The sequence below is a fragment of the Lynx rufus genome, unplaced genomic scaffold (genome assembly GCF_022079265.1).
Source record: "Lynx rufus isolate CCGP_SWC_20201006 ecotype Redwood Valley unplaced genomic scaffold, mLynRuf1.p SCAF_4, whole genome shotgun sequence".
In the NCBI taxonomy this organism is placed as follows: domain Eukaryota; kingdom Metazoa; phylum Chordata; class Mammalia; order Carnivora; family Felidae; genus Lynx; species Lynx rufus.
The window spans coordinates 137,228,717-137,244,812 of record NW_025814856.1 but is presented as its reverse complement, the minus strand read 5'-3'; the positions used below and the strand labels follow the sequence as shown (position 1 = coordinate 137,244,812).

Genomic DNA, 16,096 nt, shown 5'->3' with positions numbered 1-16,096 from the left:
CTCAAGGGGGTTGACGTCAGTAGGTGGTGCCTTTGGAAAGTGCTTCTCTTAGGTCATTAAGGAGAAGCCTTCATGAATGGGATTAATGCTCTTGAGACCACACAGGGCTTCCTAGCACCCTCCACCATGTGAGGATAAAAAAAGTCTATAACCCAGAAGAGGGCCCTCACCTGACCATGCTGGCACCCTGATCTTAGACTTCAAGCCTCCAGAACTATGAGAAATAAATTTCTGTTATTTAAAAGCCACCCAGCCTGTGACATTTTGTTATAGTATCCCAAATGGACTAAGACAAGGAGTGATATCTACATAAATTGGAATTCTTCTGCAAGATTTATCTGTTCTCCCCATTCATTCCTTCTTCATTTATTCAATAATTTGTTTATATCTGTATGGATTCATGAATATTTTATACTTTGGGTTATAATCCAATAGTATGTTATTACTTTTGTGGCTCATTTTTCTAGCTTTGGCATTGGGAGCTTTTCAATTGACTCTTGTGTCCCTTTGATATACCCATATCATTTTGCTTTTTTAAGTACCTCCTTACTTTCTGACACAAGAAGCCCCAGGATCAAATTGTTCCACATTTGCCACTGGAACTCTTTCAGTTGGCTCATATATCCCCGTGATACATCCCATCATTGTGTTTTGAATTGATTTTAGCACTCACTTTCAGACACTACAAGATACTCCAGGCTCATCTTGTATGTCCTCTGCCTTAAACCTCAAAATCAGCCATTTCTCCAAAGTGCCTTGGTTCCTTTTATTAGTGTACAATAGTAGCAATTGAGATCTAGGTGCTAGGTGTACTTGTTGCTATAAGGGTGTCATTGCCTTTAGTCTCTCAATAGGCAGAGCTAGGACACATATGTGTGTATACTAACCTGTGTATATACACATATGTGTTCTACATCCATCTATATCTATATTAAGGTAAATATGAATTCACACTAAAATCTCTGATTTTCACTAAGTACCACATAGTTGAATCTAGACTCTTTCTCATCCCTTGTTTATCTGTAACTTCTCCTTACGAGAAACCTCCCTTTCCTCATCTGCCATCCACTTACTTATTTTTTCAATCCTTATACATGGATAGTGATTTCAGAGTGGTTAATGCATACCCTTGTAACAGAAAATTTTACCAGATACAGCACAGTGATTATGTATAGTTCCTAAAGTTGGAGTCCCCACTCATTTCCAGAGGTACGTATATCATCGGCACCTTTCTTTTTCCATTCCCTTCAAAAAGGTTATGTCACACATTGTAATATGGATTATTTCATCACAGTCTGCATTCCTCCTGGGATTCTTCCAGTCTCCTAATTGACTTTTTCATTATTTGCCTATAATTAAGGTTCATTTTTTGTGGTCTAAGATTCTATGGATTTTTACAACTGTATAGTACCGTGTCTCCAGTATCATACAGAGTTGTGTCGCCTAATAAATACCCTGAGCTTATCTGTTCAACCCATCCCCCTTTTCCTAACTCCCTGAAAACACTCTGCTACCTACTCTATAGTTTTACTTTTCTAGGATGTCATTTAGTAGAAAAATAAAGTATGGAGTATTTTCCTACAGGCTTCTTTCACTTGGCAATTTGCATTTAGGATTCATCCATGTTTTAGGATGACTTGACAGTTCATTCCATGCTATCTCTGGAGAGTATTCCCTTTTATAGTTGTACCACAGTTTCTCTACCTGTTGAAAGACATCTTGATTGTATCCAACTTTTGGCAATCATGAATAAAACCACACATGCATAATTTTGTGAAAACACAAGTTTTCAAATCTAGAAGTGCTTTTGCTAAATAGTTTGGTAAAAAATACATTTAGCTTTGTAAGAAACTGCCAAACTGTCTTCCAAAATGGGTGTACCATTTTGCATTTCCACCAGCAATGAATGAAAGTTCCCATTGTTCTGTATGCTCACCAGCCATTGATATTATCAGCTTCTAATATTTTTTATAAAGCAGATCTACTGACAACAAATTCCCTAGGTTTTTTTTCCCCAAAAGTCATTGTTCTTCACTTACAAATTTTTCCAGATATGCAATTCTAATTTAATAGCTTTTTCTTTAAACATTTTAAAGATTTCACTGTACTCCTTGCTTGCATGGAGCATGATGAAAGAGTCTGATAATGAATTATTACACTTGTCCCACTCCATGACTAGCTTTCTTCAAGATTTTCTCTTTGTCTTTATTTTTCTGCAATTTGAAGGTTATGTGCCTATAGCTTTTTTTAAATCCTGTTTTATGTTTTCTGAGCTACTTGTATCTGTGATTTGGTCTCTGTTATTAATTTTTGAAGGTTATTGGCCATTATGAGTTCAAATATTTCTTCTGTCCATTCTCTTTCTTCTCATTCTTGTCTTCCAATTATATATATGTTACATATTTGGATATTGTCCTAAAGTTCTTGGATGCTCTGTTCCTTTCATTCTTTTACTATTATTATTATATTTACTGCATTTGAGAAGTTTCTATTCACCTGTCTTCAACATCACTGATCTGTCCTTAGCTATGTTGCATCTATCATTTCTCTTTGATGATTTTAGTCTCCATTTCCCTGTTTACATTAGCCATGCTACGTTGCATATTGTCTACATTTGCCATTGGAATATTTAAAATATTAATCATAGTTATTTTAACTTCTTTCTCTGATCATTCCAATATCTGTAACCAACAGTCTCTTATTGCCTTCCTTATTTCCCTGACTTTAAAAAGTGTCTATTATTCCCTTTTCAAATTATCTCTTACAAGTCCCTTAAACTATACAAATTTCACAGTGTAACTTTATAGCATTCCAGCTGTAGGCTTTTACACTGTACATATTACTTAACATGTCAGAGTTCATTCAGGAAGCAAAAACCACACCTGTAATTTGAACAGCAAGGATTAATATAAGGAATTGTTAACTAATAAAAAGTGATTACTAAAAGGAGCAAACAAGGACTCTATGAGGTGCAGAACACAGCTACTTTGTTTGTAGGAAAATAATAAGGAAATAATTAGGGCAGGGAGGATATCCAAGCCCGGGATTCAGAAATACGAGTAGAGGCCATGGCTTTCATGGAAACATGCAGCTCTCTAAGAGAGAATAAATTTGCCAAGGACACAGATGAAGTTTAATTGTGAGAGCCACTGAGTTGCTATTATTGGCCATGCACAAACTCACTCCCACCCCACACATACACATATCACTCTACAGCACAGCCTACCTCCCAGAAAAGAGCACATTGAAAGAATGAAGAAGTGTGTCCCTTCTTCCTGCTCTAGATTGGTAGAGTCCCTCCACTATTGTTGCCATAAACTAATATTATCCAAGCTGGAAGAATAGAGTTGGCTACAGGGTCCATCTCCAATATCACAAATCAGAGTAAAGAGGAGTGGATTTGGAGCTGAGAGTAGTAACAATGTTATTCTGGGTAATTACTAGTAAATTCAAGTCTCAGAAAGTATAATACAAACAAATACTTATGTTTCAACCATCAGACAGTATGTTTCCAGGCTATAAAAACCCCCAGCACTTGTGATTAAAATAACTTTTAAAAGTATTTTAATTAGAATAATTTTAAACTGTAAAATATTTAAAAAATCATATTGTTACCTCTTTGATACACCTTTGTAGGAGCAGAGCATCCTCACATTAAATTCTTAATATTTAGCCAATATATTTTATTTGGAGTTTGCTGGAGCATTGCTCTTTAAAAATAATCTTTAAGTATTTCAATATATACTGTTTTACTAAAAATAGGTATTTTGTTGATTTCAGGTGTTAGTTTTTAGAAAAGAAAAAATTTTATACCTATACAGTTGACCCTTGAACAACACAGTGCTGAACTATGTGGGTCCACTTATACACAGATTTTGGGTGGGGACTGCCAAGAGCTTTATTATTTCTATTTGGTCTAATAGACCAAAGGAGGAGGTCTCCAAGGTGGCTGAAAAGCTGTTTAGTAGCTGCAGAGAGAGGTTCAGGCAGGAGCCTTGACACTAGAGGGATGCCAGAGGAACCCCTCAAGGGCTGTGGGGCTCCAGAAACTCCTAGTCATACTTGAGGGTGAGCCTTTTAAAGAGATACTTACCAACTCCACTTAGGAGCCAGCCGGCCGGCCTGCGGAGCTTAGTCTGGTGGTCATCATCTTCTTGATGAATTCCACCTCCTCATCTAGGAAGTGGCTTTCCAGGAAGTCACAGAGATGGAGTCTGCACAGGCAGGACCTAGGGCATGCAGATCCAAAAGGCTTCTTTTGGTTCAGGTTCTTCCCCAGGACTATAGCAGTCTGTAAGAATCCAGGATTTTATCCTATTCATTTTGGGATGGCTTCTGCAGGTCCTGGAAGAGGGCACGGCCACCACACTGGTTTTGTGTATTCAAGACGCTGGGTGCCGTCTCAATCCTCCTTGGCCGACTTGAGAAAGTGGCCCATGCCCTCCAGAGTCACAACATCCTGGTCAAAATAGAAGCCCAGATAGGGGTAAGTGTAGGAGCCCCGCAGATGCATGTTGCTCAGGTGGTTGTCATCAGCCTCCACCTCAGTGGAATAATTCTGAGGAATCTGGGAGCTGGTATTTGATGGGCAATAACGAGCTAAGCTCAAAAAATGGTGTTGGGTTGGACCGGAGGTAGAGGATGCCTGAGAGGATGGTTCTGAAGGTTACCACTGGAAAAGAGGTTGGAGAGGGTTAGAGGCTGAAAGAAGGGACGTACCTGGGTCGGTGCTGTCCAAACACTGTTGAAGCAACAGAGAGATCCGCATGACTCTGTGGTGCACTGCCTATATATGGATGTTTTAATAGTACAGTACTATAGATGTATTCTCTTCCTTATGATTTTCTTAATAACATTTTCTTAATAACATCTAATAACATTAGCTTACTTTACTGTAAGAATAGGCCATATAATATGTATAACATATAAGATATATGTTAATCAACTGTATCATTGGTAAGGCTTCCAGTCAACAGTAGGTTGTTAGTAAAGTTTTGGGGGGAGCCAAAAGCTGTGGGGAGATTTCCGATTGCTCAGGAATTGGGACCCTTAACCCCCACATTGTTTCAGTGCCAAGTGCAATGCTAAATGTACAAATCTCATCAAAATGCAAAGTAGAATTTACTAATTTTGCATTTATAAAAAGCATTTCTGAAATAAAATTTATAGAAGAAGCAGTAAAAAATAGGAAGCAGGTAGGTAGACTTTCTGAAACATTTAACATGCAGCTTATTTTTATAGCAGGTGTACACTATGATCTCTTAATAGTAATGCTCTTTGAAAAGGCATGGTCTTCAGTGTGCTGACTCCTTTTATAGACTCCTCACACCACAACCTTGAATATTTAAGTAGAGCAGCGGATAACACCTCTGCAGCAGTTGGTAAGGTCTGAACACATGAAAATGCTTTAGAGGATCACTCACTGCAATCCACTGACCTTTTGGAAAAAGCCCAATATTTCAATGTTTTATGGACAGCACTTACAATAGAAGTTGCTCCTTTAATCTCTAAGACATGTTGTGATGCAGTCTCACCAAATCAGGGCTTTTATTGGACCAGTATAAACATCAGAATCGCCATATTCAAGATGTACTTTTTTAGTCTTCATTGTACAAATTCCCTGAAAAAGCAATCCAGGAAACTGTCATTTAAGAAATGAGCAAAATTGCAGGGTTAAATTAAATCCTACTGTTTTATAATTGACCTGAAATTTAAAATTCTGAATAATGGCTGATCCTGCATTATAATTTCACAAGGGCCTCAAATCTTTTTATCTAGGGTGAAGCACAAACAGTAAAAGATAGCCTTATGACATATTCTTTATTTGTTTACAAATAATAAGCAACCCAGCACACCACTCATCAGGATCCCTTATGGTGCTTGGCTTAGGATAAAATAAAAGCTTCTGTGTCTATTATGAATACGAATACTGGGAAGCACAGGCACTTGGCAACAAACTTTTCATTATAGGCTGTTTCTGGGTAGAAGTTTCTGGGTAGAAGCTATATTCAATTTTTCATTAAGAGTATTTAAAATCAAATTTATGAATTATAGTAGCATAATATTATAATATCCCCCAAAAAGCTAATTAAATAATTTTTACCCACAGATGAATAAAAAATAAGGCAGCCTATAGAACCTATTATTCACAATAGCCAAGATACGGAAACTACCTAAGTGTCCAGCAACAACTAAACAAAGAAAAGTCTATAGAGATTAGATATAGATAGATACAGATAGATATTTTGTATATATAATACAATATTATTCAGCCATAAGAAAAAAAAAGAAGGAAATCCTCCCATTTGTGGCAACATGGATGAACCTGGAGGAGGATGCTATGCTAAGTGAGATAAGCCTGATACAGGAAGAGGAATACTGCATGTTTGATGAATACATTGTAAATAATGCTGCAGTGAACAAAGGGGTGCAGATTTCTCTTCATTTCCTTCACCCACAAGTGAAATGGGCTGGGTCATATGATAATTCTAGTTTAGCTTCTTGAGGAGCCTCCATACTGTTTCTTACAAATGACTGCACCAATTTACGTTGCCACCGATAGCGCACAGGGTTCCCTTTTCTCCACACCCTTATCGCTCCTCTTTTTGATAATAGACATCCTAATGATGGTTGGATGATATCACATTGTAGGGTTTTTTTTAAGAATGTAGAGAAATTTAATACCATTTCAAAATATAACTCAGATGAATCAGACCAAACGATCATCAAGTTGACATTAAAATGTGTTACTTGACCAGATGTGTCTTTAGAAGATTTCTCTTCTGATAGGCAATTCTGCACCTAATGCAGTGTAATTTGGTATAAACATATGGTGGATATTTTTAAAGACCTATAAAAGGATATTTATGATGACCCATCATAAATGAATAATAATATATATTAATATAAATTAATTGATGGATTGCATTTTTGAGTTTGTACAACGTTCTAGGAAGATCCTACTTTCTCCAGCACATTTTATATCAAACTTGATATTCCTATTGTGTTGCATTTGTCAAAATGAGCTCAGTAGAATCTGTTTCTTTTATATATGTCAAGTTGCATCCATTCAAGCTATGATTTTTCCCAAAACAAAACCAACATGAGAATATGTTAGGCTGATACACTTGCTAATGTGGCTGTAAAATATTTTTAATTTTCCTAAAGTATAGCATTTAGTTTTAAAATATTAGTCCCTTTACCCATAGTATTTCCATAAGCCTCCTTTTGTAACCCAAAAAATCATCAAAAAGGAAATGGACACTTCCTCCACCCATCCTCTACCAGCTACTATTCCATTAGAGTAGGGGCCAGAAAACTCTTTCTCTAAAGGGCTAGCTAGATAGGACATATTTTCTCCTTTGCAGGCAATACAAGCCCTGTTGCATCTATTCAAGTCTACTGTTGTAGTGCAAAAAACAAACGAAAACAATCATAGACCAGAGTAAGTGAATGAATGTGGCTGCATATGACCCACCTTGCATTAGAGTATCAGAATTGAATCTGCTCCTATTAAATCCATAGCAAGATATAACTTAGGACCTAAAATGAAGGTAAAATCTTTTTCTTTCAGAAAAAGGAAAAGCATCATATAATTCCTTCTTTGGAAAAGCATCATGTAATGCCTGGAAAATACCATCTACTTTATTTTTTTTTTATTTTTTAACGTTTTTATTTATTTTTGAGACAGAGAGAGAGCATGAACGGGGGAGGGTCGGAGAGAGAGGGAGACACAGAATCTGAAACAGGCTCCAGGCTCTGAGCGGTCAGCACAGAGCCCGACGCGGGGCTCGAACTCACGGATCGCGAGATCATGACCTGAGCCGAAGTCGGCCGCTTAACCAACCGAGCCACCCAGGCGCCCCGAATATCATCTACTTTAAATATGCCTTTCATTCTTTCCTTACCCTGAAACATTTATTAAGAAAGGGTTATCTGTGGTCCAGTACATGAAAAACATCTTTGGGGGGGGGGGGTATATATTACTTAAATAGAAAGTGATACTATGTCTATGATTATAAGAACTCCCGCTTCCAAATAATAATGACTCTTGGGTAATAAGCAAGCACCTGTAGCATACCTCCAACATACCAAATGTGAAAGGACAAGACGTTCTCCCTGGAAGTGATGGCAGCAACTGAAAGTTGTATTTTCATATCTAGTATAGGGATGAAATAAATCATTCCGGGGCGCCTGGGTGGCTCAGTCGGTTGAGCGGCCGACTTCGGCTCAGGTCATGATCTCGCGGTCCGTGAGTTCTAGCCCCGCGTTGGGCTCTGTGCTGACAGCTCAGAGCCTGGAGCCTGTTTCAGATCCTGTGTCTCCCTCTCTCTGACCCTCCCCTGTTCATGCTCTGTCTCTCCCTGTCTCAAAAATAAATAAAACGTTAAAAAAAATTTTAAAAAAAAAGAAATCATCCAGTATTTTTCTTTGTACCAAGTAAGGTGGTTGGTGAAGACTCAAAAAATGGATTATCAGGTGAGCTTTCTGTACAGGCAACTGGATAGAATGCATAGAACCATTTCAGCCATTTTTTTTTCTGCTGGGGTGCTGCAGAACTCGACTGTTCGTGGAATCTTCTTTTGACTATTAGTGCTGACATTTCCCAGAAGATGAGCATTTACTGCTTTTGCCAACTTGTGATTTGTAGATGCCAGTCCTGCTGTGATGTGAGGTTGTGTACTAGGGTAGTAGGTTTGCTCTCTTCCCCACTGCATGGAGACTAAGAGCTCCTCTAATAATTTATGGGTAAGTGTCATTTCCTGACAAAACTGTTCCCGTTCAGTCAGGATATCTTGAATAGCACTCTGCGCCTTGTGGTTTTGACGCTGTAAATGTGGTTAGGAGTTGGTTAACTCATCTGCCATAATCCTGCTTCTGAGGAATTTACTTCGTCATATATCACACTATATTTACATACGTTCTAACTGTTCAGAAAGTTGACCTGTGTTTTGACTTATGGCTTTATTTTCTAAAATAAGCTGATTTTCCTCTGGCTAGACATTCAAAGTAATACTGAAGATCATCCCCAACAGAAGCCACTAGCAACTTTTTAAACTCACAACTGACCTCTGTCTATACCCTGAACTGGTTTTAAAGACCTTCTTTGTCCTGTAGTAACCTTCTTTAAGAGTTCTTGAGCTTTTCCAATATATTCTTTACCTCTGATAGTTCTTTTTTGGGTTCTGCAACTCCCTCTGACTGACCAAGTAATTCTCCTTTACAATGACCCAGAGACTTAGCCTTTGCATTTTTTGTTGGGGATATCATGGGTTATAGCAGCTTTGGGAACTAATATTCTTACAGCATCGACTTCCACTGCTTTTTCAGTGAGAATCTTCCTTACCTGAAGAAGTCCTGGACTCTCTGATGGAACAGCTTTCTTTCATGGATTCTGAAGGATGTGATGTTTCATGGGTTGGAATCCAGAGGTAAGTCCAACAGATTTAGATGGCTCCTCAGTTTCTGTTCTATCTCCTGCTCCTCAGATTGAGGTTGAAGTAAGGGTGACTTTGGTTTCTAAACTTTTGAGAGTAGCTATTTTTTAACCAATGAAAATGTTCCTCAAGACTTCTACTGAAAAACTGCCAAGGTTCTTACTCTTCTGATTTCAGGGGGTTTCACTTTACAGATTGTTGGGCTCTGCGTCACAGGGTTAACTGCTCCACATAGTCCTTTTCCATTCTGTAGCTGACCTTCCCAGGCCTGCCTGATATTCAGCTTCTCACTCACTCACTCACTTACTGTAGTTTGGATTTGAATTTCCCTGATGATTAGTGATGTTGAGCATGCACCTGCTAGCCATTTGTATGTCTTCTTTGGAAAAATGTCCATTTAGGTTCTTTGCCCATTTTTTTAATTGGACTACTTGTGTTTTTTATATTGAGTTGTATTAGTTCCTTATATTTCTTATATATTAACCCCTTATCAGATATATGTCTTGTAAATATTTCCCCCATTCTGTATGTTGGTTTTCCTTTTTTTTTCCTTCTAAGAAAAATATTTTAATTATTTTATTAGTAATACTTTATTATAGCTATTATTCAAGCAGAGCATTTATTTTGAAATTAAATAAATCATGCTTTTCAAAGTACAAAAGAATACTCTTCTATCTGTGAAATGTGTTTACAGAAAAGTAGGTCATTAAGTCCTTCATTGTATAAAGAAGCTTTTACTTTTTCTCTGCTCTGGAAACAAACCTCCAAAGCATTGGTAGGTAGAATAGTGTCCTTATGTAGAAATCATATTTAATGTTGACTGAATTAAATAAATATTTATCATATACTTACATATGTCTTAACAGATATCATGGAAAATTCGAAAGTGTAACAAGTAACCTTCCTGCAAAGAGTTTACAATCTCAAGTGGGAATGAATACTTAATTTCATTATTTGGATAATACTTTGGTTTTTCATTTCATTTGTCATTTCTTTTACTATGCAGGAGCACTTAAGTTTGATATAATTAGTTCCACTTGTTTGTTTTTGCTCTTGTTTCTTAAGCTTTGACTGTCCTATCCATAAAATCATTGCCAAGACCAATGTCAAGGAGTTTTTCCTTGTGTTTTCTTCTAGGAGCTTTATGGTTTGAGATTTTACATTTAATCTTTAACCCATTTGAGTTACTTCTTGTGATTGGTGTTTGATAAAAGTCCACTTTCATTTTTTTACATGTGAATATCCAGTTTTCCCAGCAGCATTTACTGAAGAGAATCTTTTTTATGTATTGAGTATTCTTGGCTCCCTTGTCAAATATTAGTTGGGCACATATGTACGGGCTTATTTCTTGGCCAGACAGGGCCACCAGCTTGGCCCTGTAGTTGGACAGAGCAACTGGCTAGGGCCTCTGCTCCACCTCCTTTCAGAGGAGGATTGTAGTCAGCGAAGATCTGAGTGCCAGGTGTATAAGCCCCACTCCTCTGTTTCTATCTGATCTCCAGTGGTCAAGCCCTACAGATTCCCTTAGTGATTCCTATGAGGTGACACTTCAGTAGACCTCCTGGGAAGTGCCTCAAAATGCTGAAGGAGCTGGATGTTCACCTTGGGCTCTTTTTTCCACTGGAGAAACCTAGGTTCAGGGGGTCAATCTCAGCGCAATGCTGTGTTCTTGGGGGGGATGGAACGTATTAAGAGGGTAGCCACTACTCTTACTCTTGTGGTCCTTTTTGGTCTTTGTGGTCCAAGAGGGTGATTCAGCCTCACCCCCAGGTTCTAGGATTTTCACAATGGTGTCTTATCTATGGATAATTACCAGTTGGTCTTCTTGTGAGGGAGACCAAAGTTGAGAATGACATGTCAACATCTTGATGATCTCACTCCTATGATGACATTTTTATTAACAAAATTTGAGCTGTGATAACATCTTAAATTGGAATACCCACATTGGGGCGCCTGGGTGGCGCAGTCGGTTGAGCGTCCGACTTCAGCCAGGTCACGATCTCGCGGTCCGTGAGTTCGAGCCCCGCGTCGGGCTCTGGGCTGATGGCTCAGAGCCTGGAGCCTGTTTCCGATTCTGTGTCTCCCTCTCTCTCTGCCCCTCCCCCGTTCATGCTCTGTCTCTCTCTGTCCCAAAAATAAATAAACGTTGGAATACCCACATTAAGTTACAACTTATTTAATAGCACTCCACTTCATAATGTACATTCTAGTTTGTGAGCTATCTTCAAAAGCAATTTCATATTTTCAGTTAGGATACCTACAAACAAATGTAATTCTCCTGAGAAATGCAGCTGCCTCCTCTCTCTGTCTCTCTCTCTCTCATGCTGCATACACGTGCTCATGCTTCTCTGCCTTCCTTCTGTCCCTGTGCATTTCTCACCTTTTTAGTGATCTTACCATATGAGATAATTATCTATTTACAAAAGTCAGAACTATTTTCACAGATGAACATCTAATCTGTTTTTTAAAAACCTCTATGGGGAAAAAAAAAGGTTTTCAGTATCCAATTTTACACTTCAAATGGTTTTTGCTAGCAACTTTTCCTCTTAATAAGCTAAAATAAATGTTGATTCTGATTTGTGACAGATGGTTCATCTCTAAGAACCCATAACAGTGATTTCAATGTTTTAAAAAAAACTTGCAAAAATCGGTACCACAAGAAATTCATCCAGACCTATATTCCACAATCTTCTTCTAAATTGATGTATAAGTACATATTCATATTTGAATGAAGCAAAAATGACTTTGATCTTATAAATAAGACTCACTACAGGTTTCTTCGCCAGAGATTATGTCTCTCTCTGCATATAATTTGAATTGCTCCTGAATGTAATTCAAGACTGGTTCGTGAAATTTTATTAAGTAGCTAGACGTTTTGTGGCTATTAAAAATCAGCATATTCCTTTTGGATTACTCTTTAAGTTGTTATTAAATGAAAAGAATAGGCTTTAAGGTGTTATGTTAATCCTTTTTAAAAAGAACGCTTAATGTTTTCTACAAGGTGAATATTGCTGGTTATCGCTGATTAGCATTGTAGCTCACCAGCATCTCATTTGGTTTTCATCAACTCCAATTCTAAAAAGGGTCTTATGGGGAAAAGTTGAATAAAGAGGCAGTGGTTTACAGTAAATAGCTGGAAATAGGAATTGGTTCTGTTCGCTCAACCTGTTACTCATTAGAAGGAGATTAGGGATAGAGAACCAAAGAGAAAGTGAAGAATGTGTCAAAGAGGTGAAAAACGAAGGTTAATTTTTTGACCCTAAAAATAAGTTCTCAACTGGAAATTAAATTTACCTTACATAAACCATTTGGTTTGGGGGCAGGGGGGCAGGTTGTATGTTTATTTTCTCTAAGCAGAGTCACCTTAAAGCTCTCAGCACTTCTCTGTCACATGGAGTGATCCACATCTAACTCAAGAACTAGCTGACTATTGAAAGAACAGTGTCCTCAGCATGAAAATCACGAGGAAACAGGGGAACCTGGGTGGCTCAGTTGACTAAGCATCCAATTCTTGATTTCGGCCCAGGTCATGATCTTGTGGTTCATGAGTTCATGCCCCGCATTGAGCTCTGTAATGACAGTATGGAGTCTGCTTAGGATTCTCTCTCACCTCTCTGCTCCTACCCTGCTTTCTCTCTCTCTCTCTCTCTCTCTCTCTCTCTCTCTCTCTCTGTCTCTCTCTTTCAAAATAAATACATAAACTTAAAAAAAATGAAAATCATAAGGAAAGTGTTAGGACTGTAAATATGCCATCATGTTTTATATGTGTTGTGTTATTGGAATAAGAGAAAGGAACAGAGTTTGGTACCTAAAATTTTCACTCGGTTCTTTAAAATTTCTCTTGCCCAACAAAATGTAGGTCTGGAATATAGTGTGGCAAAAATAACTTGCTGATTATTTCATGTACTCTCTTATACTTCCCAGCCCTTTTGCAGTTGGGGGGGTGGGGGTGGGATGTGACTAGTTCCAGCCAGTGGAATTACACATGTATGTCTTTTTCAGAGCAAACTGCTTAATTGCCAGTGAAAGATTTTATGGAGCCTTCTTTGCCTTTCACCTGGATGAGGAAAACCATGTGTTGTAGATGGTTCATGTGTAAGGTAGTAGGGGCCTCTGTCAGCCAAAATCCCTGAGTGACTGTGAATCCAAGGCACTACCCAACCTCAGCTTTGCACTGGATCTGTTTTGTGAACAAGAGGAAAATATTGTCAGGTTAAGCCACTGAGATTTTTGGGTTAATTCACTACTTCTGTATATTACAACAAAACTTCAAGAATAATGAAAGAACTGCAAATAAAAGGGAGTTGTTTTTCCTACCTGCCCCTCCCCTATAGGAACACAGTTTAGAAAGAAGAGCCAGCCTGACGTCATTATGTTTGCATGACATATGAGCAAAATGTTGGTGATGAAGGTCAGAAATATCACCAAAGACATTTACATATGTATACACTTTCACATCTACACATATAAACATTTTTTGAACATACCCTAAGTATGTTATTTAACATAGAGCAGTTGAAACCAGAATATATCACATTTTCAAGTCTCTTTTTCTGAGTGAATGAAGGTCTTATCCACTAATGTGTAACTGTCCTTGAAGACATTATGTTTAGGTGTCTATCTCCAACATCATTTGACAGATGTGATTAATTAAGAGATGTCTAGAACTGTTATTAAACTCAAAATTCACAGGTAAACATCCAGAGAAGGCTTTCCAGATGGTCTTTGGGGAGTGTAACATAAATTCTTCATGAAAAAAATTTGCTCTAACATCAATCATCTATTCCTGACTAATAAGTGCATCCTTTCCCTTGTCTCAATTGTTCTATTAATAATTTGCTGCCATGTCCCTAAATTCTCTTAGTAGATGTTATTTCTTCAATGTTGATATGATTTATGATTGCAAAAGGCAGTTTATAATATTCTGTAACTAGTGGATTAAAACACCTGTTACATTTTGGGTGATGCAAAACTCCTAATGCATACATCAGAAGAATAAATGGATGACTATAGGAACATAAGAATAATAGATCTAAAAATGCTGGTACTCTGAAAACAAAATCCTTGTTCTAGTATACAGTGCAAACTATACAGTACCACAGTTGGCTAGTACAGAAGATATCATCTGAAATTATCTGAGTCAAACATAATCATAACTCTCCCTAGACTTTGGTGATTTGGTAGCTCTTAAAGGCAAGTTTTCTACTATGTAGAGAAAAAAAAAAAAACGTCTTCAGTAAGATAAAGACAAACAAATGCAATAGAAATAAAGTTTTAGTTGTACAAGATAAGTACATTCTAGAGATCCCCTGTACAATATTGTGCCTATTGGATATTGAAAATGTGCTTTCCTATGAAGGCTTTTAAAAAACAGATTAGATGTTCACCTGTGAAAATAGTTCTGACTTTTGCAAATAGTTAACAATTTGTGTTATACATTTAAAAATCTGTTGAGAGAGTAATCTCATGTTAAGTGTTCTTCCCATAGTTAAATTAAAATTTTGAAAAGCTAATATACCTAAAGAAACTGAGCTGAGCCTTTAAGGAAACTTTGAGTTCTTTGTTCCATTATTACTGAGGCCTACGTGTATCCTTGTTCTTGGATTCCAGTATCCCTGTGCAACTCAGATTTTAACTGGATCACCTGCCCCTTAAGAGCTAGCTAATGGACTTGAACCCCAATCCACGATTTGTGGATAATTCAGAAAACTTACCCAGATTTCTGTTAATCCCTAGGTATTGGGAGGTGGGGGATGGAATGTGGAAGTGGCTTACATTTTCATGGTTATTTTTGGCTTTTGCTGAATTAATTCTATTAATTTTTTTCTGATTGATGATGATCTTCTCTGATTTGTATGAGTCCTGTCATGGAATTTAGCCTCAGTCTCGTTCTGTAATTCTGTAAAACAAGTAAGCTTCAAAACAACAACACAACCACAGTGTTTTCTGCCTCTCAAACACAGCATTTGTAGGCATGACAGATTCTACTGAAGATTTGAAGAAGCCAGAATAGGATTTACAATAAAAGGTGGAAACAATGAACTTTTAGTATTACATTTTTGAAGACCCCATTCCAGGATTTTCCCCAGTAGCCCTGTTTCCCCATTTGGAATTCCAGCTTTTCATTATCATATGGATTCCTTTCTTCCTCTATCCTATCTTCCTCTTCTCAACATCTTCAGGAGCACTACAAATTATTGTCAGAGCATGGCTTTGAAATTCAACTCAAAGCCCAGATTTGCATATTCAAGTCCTTCCAAGGATTCAATAGAAAAGAAATTAACTTCACAATGCCCACCCTGCTTACACAGCAGTTTAGTTAGCAATTTCCCTACCACTCCTATAATAAATTTGTCTTTTTGTTTGTGCTAAGTCAAACTTAAGAGTCTGAAACTCGCAAATCAATGCATAATGTACTGGCAACAACCAATGTGGATTAGTAAAATATCTTATTTATACAATATTTCAGCAAAGCTTTTTACTTTCATGTATGCATTGTTCCCCTGAAGAGGAAGGCCAATATGGACTGTCTTATACAATAATTTTATTAAATATCTTTACCTTCAGATATATAGGGCACTTCCAGCCAGGGTTATACATGGTAGGCAAGCAGAGCTCTTTGGAGACACGCTTTAATTAACAAGTATAATAAATGTTGA

The 16,096-nt window shown here is 37.5% G+C and overlaps 2 pseudogenes; both read right to left on the bottom strand.

Moving 5' to 3' along the window:
• Positions 1–4,052: 4,052 nt before the first annotated feature.
• LOC124523456 (ferritin light chain-like) lies at positions 4,053–4,768 on the bottom strand (annotated as a pseudogene).
• A 762-nt stretch (positions 4,769–5,530) lies between these two features.
• Positions 5,531–16,096, bottom strand: part of LOC124523455 (golgin-45-like) — a 95,018-nt pseudogene continuing 84,452 nt past the window's right edge.